Here is a 6170-nt window from a genome sequence, read left to right on the forward strand (position 1 = left end):
TTTTTTAAACAAAAAACAGCATCCTAGAGCTAAATCAGAGAGTAGCATCATACATAATCTCAGTTTATCATGGATTTTGAGCTTCTATTTCTTTAAACATGAAGGCAATCAGAAGGGTGAATTCTTTTGAATGATAGATTTCAGAAACCAAACAGAACATCAACAGTCTCTAGAGAAAATTCTTGTTTGAGGAAAATTTTGCTTTTGAAAGTACAGCACAAGGTATTTTCTCCATGGCCTACTTCTAAATAGACACAAACGAAGATAGATAGTAAAGAACTCAAGCATTAATGGACAAATGAGAACTGTGTTGGTCTTAGCAGGAGACCTATTTTTTTTACTAAATAATAACTGTATAATCCTGTTTATTTACACTGCAGATTTCTTTTCTATGCATAATGTCAGAAATTGTAGAGGGTTGTTACAATCCAGATGTAAAGTTCATGGTAGTGTTCATAACATAATTATAGAGTACAGTGAAGGTAGATAACATTATCCTTTACACTTTTCTACTCAAGAAATTGCTCCATATTGCATGTTATGGATCTGACTTAGCTATTTTTTCAGAGTTGAGTAAAACAGAGTGGCTCCAATAAGTTACCTAAAAATAACTTAAAGAACTCTGCTAAATTATATCCAGAATTGTTATCTGCAATGATAAAACTACTTTAGAAGAGGAATTGTTTATTCTAATGAAGAAATTTTGGTTTGGTACAGTTTTTAATTGTAAAATCCAGTAAACATTATATAGTTTTATCTTGTTTAGTGTTTTGTTTTGGGGGTAGGGAAACCACCTGGCTCTGTGTTTAGGATTACTCCTGGTAATCTCTGGCCATCATACCTGGTGTCTGAGAACAAACCAGGCCTGCTGGGTGCGAGACAATTGTCTTTTTTTTTAATTTTTTTATTTTGAATGATGAGAACAAAAGATGCAAAGAAAGAGGACAAGGTAAAGTTACAGTGGAAGGACAATCAGCCATAACATAATTCTCAGAAGAAGTCCCCTTGCTGATATCTTAACTTTGAACTTTCAGCCAAAGAACGTTAAGATAAATAAAACAGAATCCATGTACAATTACTTTGTCCTTCAAGTCCCCAGATTGTAGCACATTATAATATTTCTTAACAGCACAAAAGGCAATCTAAAGCCATAAAACTTATGTAACTCCTTAAACATTAGAGGCATAGTATTTTTTACATTTCCATGTACATGCATATTAGCTTAAGTTAACCTCAAATTTTAAGTGGGTGCATTTAACCTCAAATTTTAAGTGGGTGCATTTTAAGGATTAGAGTCAAAGGAGCACAGTAAAAACGGTGTTAGAGTGGCAATTGTTGTTTGCATAGGCCCACCAAAATATGAGAGGCATGGAAAGGAATAACCTTGGCCTAAATACAAAGAGATCCTACCCCTGAAGTTTCCTGGCATAAGACCAACTCTAGGCTTCAGGCAAGTTATCATCCGATACAAGACATTGTCTGTAGTGCCAACACACTTTTCACACAGTCTCTGTTGTTGGTATCATATTTCTGTATTAAAGATTCTGGAATCTGCATATCCTAAATTGAAGTCATGATGTGGAGTGTCTTCTCGTTTCAGCTCACCATGAAAGGGCAATGCAGGAAGCCCTGTCCTGTAAGCAGGTCGTTGTTAAGTCTTCTCATTGTTAAGGGAAGTCTCTTTTCAGCAAGACGATGTCTGAGCAGTGGTAGGGTCTTCCGTGGTAGAGGATTGCTTCCAGGTGATGTTATAGACAAAGAGAAGACATCTACAAAACATCCAAGGTTGTATATAACATCACCTCGAGGCATTACTCTACCAGGGAAGACCCTACAGCTGCTCTGACATCGATCTACTCAAAAAAGACTTCCCTTATCACTAAGAAGATTTAACAAAAACAATGACCTGCTTACTGGACAGGGCTTGCTGTATTGCCCCTTAATTGTGAGGTTTATCTATAACATCACCTGGAAGCAATCCTCTACCACGGAAGACCCTACCACTGCTCAGACATGGTTTTGCTGAAAAGAGACTTCCCTTAACAAGACAATTGTCTTACCCACTATAGTATATTTTAAATCATGCTTTGTTGTATTTAATATGGAACCTTGAAATAAGAGATCTTAGGAGTAAAAGTTCTGATAAGCAATTAAAAGTAGATAACACCAATTCCCTTGCTCATTTACATTTACTAATTTGATTAAATCCCTCACCAAAGATCTCATAAATTTCCTGTAATGGGGACTTCCGATAGAGCTGGCTATGTGACAAAATTAGAGTGGATGATTACACATCAGTGTAAAACAACATAAAATATAAAACTTCAACACAAATAGGGAAAGGACATTTTTGAAAAGGTACATTTTTGAAGCACTCAGTTCAGTTTGTGGATATTAAAGTGTTTTTACATAAAAAAAAAATCCTTCACCAGTGCAACATTCCCATGACCAATATCCCAAGTGTCCTTCCTCCCCACCCCACACCGGACTGTACTCTAGACAGGCTTTCTACTATATATATTAAATATATATAATGTTTAATATATTTAATATATATTAAAAATAAAAAAATGAGAAGAAAAGGTAAGGCCTCCCAATTCTTACCACAGGCTGTGTTCTTTACACTGACTGTATAGAAAGAGGAGGTACAGTAAATGCACCCCATATACACCTCAGATCAGACCCTTTGCCTGATCTGTATTGTAAATTGGGGGACAAAAAATCCTTAAAAAATTAAAATAAAGTGCTTTTACAGAATTATTAAAAAAAACTTTCTCTTATTTGGTAGGAGTGGTGAATTACAAAATTAAAATAATTTAAATTTGAGTAAGCATATTCCTTATTGCCCCTGGCTCTCCGGGTGAGAGGATGGAAAACATCATCCTGCTAAAAAATAATTTATGAACTTATAGTAATAATAATTATAATTATAGACTTTAAAATGTTACCAGTTCAATACCAAAATAACAAAACTATAGGCATTCATCACTCAGATTGCACATTGATTTTGATGCAGCTCCTCTTTCTGAAAAGTCCTTAATAGCACACTTTGCTCCCTTGTTTTTCTTTGTGCCCTATACCTGCGAGACACAGGGAGAAGGACAAGAGGTGCAGTGAAAGCTGCTATAATTTTAATTTACTCCCTTCTCAGTCCTCTTTTCCCAGCAAGACCTAGATCAAAGTAGCCATTTTTCTTGTATGTGGAAATGTCATAGTATAAACATCCACTCAGGTAACCATCTTATAGGTATTTTATCCAAGGGTAACCATTGGAAGTCCCACTGTTATTCTGTGGACCAACAATAACATTATTTTGTCCCACTATAAGTAAATTAATAGCCTCTCTATGCCTCATGGAGGTGTCGCTAATTCTCTATTGCTGATTTCAGAGAGGAAGTCTTTATTCCTGTTTCTGATGTTTGTATATAAAAATGTATTTGTTTTGATTTTGGTCTTTAAATTGGTTTTACCTGTCTAGTAACTACATTAAGCTTGATTAGCAGTAAGTTGTTAGTATGAAAGCCAGTAAATTCTCTTAAAATAAAGAATAAATTGAAAAAATTGATGTTTATTGATTACCATTTATATTTTTATAAAAATGTTTTCTGTGGTGATCAATATAGTTAAATATAAAAATGATGGAGAAAGGGGCCGGGAAGGTGGCGCTAGAGGTAAGGTGTCTGCCTTGCAAGCACTAGCTTAGGACGGACCACAGTTCGATCCCCCGGTGTCACATATGGTCCCCCCAAGCCAGGGGCGATTTCTGAGCGCATAGCCAGGTGTAACCCCTAAGCATCAAATGGGTGTGGCCCAAACAAACAAACAAACAAAAAAAGATGGAGAAAATGTAAAGCTCTTCACCAACTATCTTTCTTCTAATTTCTGAGTGCATAACCAGAACTAATTTTTTAGTTCCCCTGAGCATGTTGCTGAATGCTAGCAGATGTGAGTATAATTGATATGCACAACTTCATGCACTGACCATTAAAAAAATTAAAGTAGAACTCCGTGTTCTTTACTTATTTTCTAGTTGATAAAAAGTAAACATGGAAAACTTGGGAGTGATATTTACTGGCTGATGGCCAGGAATTTAATATGGACTGTTTTTCAAGAAAAATGTTTCCATGGTGTTAGGGCTTGGTAGTTTGTTAGAGAATCTAGCTTATCTCAACCAATACAGATGACAAACACAATCCTTTATTTCTTCAGAATTTTCTATTCATATTACTTGCTAAGTTCATGTATTTTCTACCAGGGAATATCTTCTCTTCGGATCACATTTGAAAATATCTAGATTTTTTTGACTGTCACACTGGATAGTGTTACTTTCATTTAATAGGCAAAAACCAGACATAGTGCCACATATTCTAAAATATTTAGAAAAATTTACCCAACAAAAATTATTTATTCTGAAATGCCATTAGTCTCATTTGAAAAGCCCTGTTCTAATCAGTGATGAGAGAAAAGTGACCCTTCTATTCTTTTAGGAACATAGGATTTGGGTCATATTTGGTGGTGCAAGAGATTACACCTGAAGATGTAAGAAAATGATGCTCTTGAAGGGATCATGCAGTGCAAGGTATCAGGTAGTGTTAGGTATTGAACATGGGTCTCTAGAATTCAAAGCATGCACTCAGCCCATTGAACTCTCTCTGACCACTCAGAGTACCTTTCTCAACAAGTTACCCATGATTCTGTAAAATGGTTTGTTCTCGGTTTTTCTTCCCTAAACTATCCTGCTTTTTAAAAATAATGACAGCTAGATCTAATTTGACCTCAAACAAAATGATTTCTTTTTACTTTGGTATGATATGTTTCCCATCCTCTATGCAACTCTCTTTGCTCCTATGCACCCCAGTCCTGGGACATTGGTGTAGAGAAATGCACAGTGGTAAAGAGATTGGTGGTGAAAAATTGTACTCCTAAAGCTCAATCATTAATAACTTTATAATTCATGTTGACTCAATAAAACTTTAATTACACCCATATGAACTTCAAGAAAAAGAAACAAACTTTACTCAGGTCCTCAGAAAAAAGCACATAACATGTATTAGGAAGCCTATATATAAGGAGTGGTGGAAACTGGAGCATTCAGGGATTGCTTGGCCCATTTCAAGGGACAGAAATTACTTAAGCCTTGCAATTATTACCTAAAGATGACCTAGTTTAGCTTATTTTATGTAAGGTCTATTAACTTTTTAATATTTCATCTATTTCAAAAGATTATATAACCAGGAAAACAGTAGTATAGGTAAGTGGTAGGGCACTTACCTTGTAAGGAGCCATCCAACCCAGTACCATCCCTGCCATGAGTGATCCCTGGGCACAGAGTTAATTATAAGTCATAAGCACAGGGGCCTCAAAAAATACTTAAAACACAAAAATAAAATCTATAAATACTATGTACAGTCATCACTGTTTGTTTTAATTTTATTAACTTATTTTTATTTGAATCATCATGAGGCACAGTTATAAATGTTTTGAGGTTGAGTTTCATTCAGACAATTTTCCAACACCAATCCCTTCACAGTGTACAATTTCTGCCACCAGTGTTCCCAGTTTTTCTCCTGGTCCCTCCACCAGCCAGAATCCAGGGCAGATAATTTTTTTTCTCCCTTCTCTCTCTCCTTTCTCCCTTTTTCATGTTACACATTGTAGTTTTCAATACTGCTATTGAAAGAGTATCATATACATCACTTTACCTCCTTTTAGTACCCAATTCTTGTCTAGAGTGATCATTTTCAACTATGTCATGATAGTCCTTTCCCTGTCCTAAGTGCTCTTTGTGACAAGCTTCCTATCATGGACCAGTCCTCCTAACCCTCCTTTCTACTGTCTTTGGGTATTGTTACCATACTATTTTTTATATCCTGCAAATGAGTGTGATCATTCTATGTCTGTCCCTCTTTCTGTGACTCATTTCACTTAGCATGACACGTTCCATGTCTATTCATGTATCAGAAGATTTTGTGAATTCATTATTCCTAATGTCTGCATAGTATGTCATTGAGCTTATGAACCATAGTTTAATTATTCACTGTTCTTTAATTATTCATCTGTTCTTTGCCATGTGAGTTATTTCCAGATTCTGGGTATTCTTCAACTAACATAGGAGTAAAGATGCCTTTTCTGCATTGTGTCTTGTGGCTCCAAGGTTATATTCCCAGGTG

The 6170-nt window shown here is 35.6% G+C and overlaps 1 non-coding gene across 1 annotated transcript; it reads left to right on the top strand.

The window, feature by feature from the left end:
- Positions 1-2587: 2587 nt before the first annotated feature.
- LOC125999747 (small nucleolar RNA SNORA51) lies at positions 2588-2720 on the top strand. The gene has a single exon (XR_007492220.1). It is a non-coding gene; the product is annotated as a small nucleolar RNA SNORA51 (small nucleolar RNA).
- Positions 2721-6170: the final 3450 nt, after the last annotated feature.

Source organism: Suncus etruscus, chromosome X (genome assembly GCF_024139225.1).
Source record: "Suncus etruscus isolate mSunEtr1 chromosome X, mSunEtr1.pri.cur, whole genome shotgun sequence".
In the NCBI taxonomy this organism is placed as follows: domain Eukaryota; kingdom Metazoa; phylum Chordata; class Mammalia; order Eulipotyphla; family Soricidae; genus Suncus; species Suncus etruscus.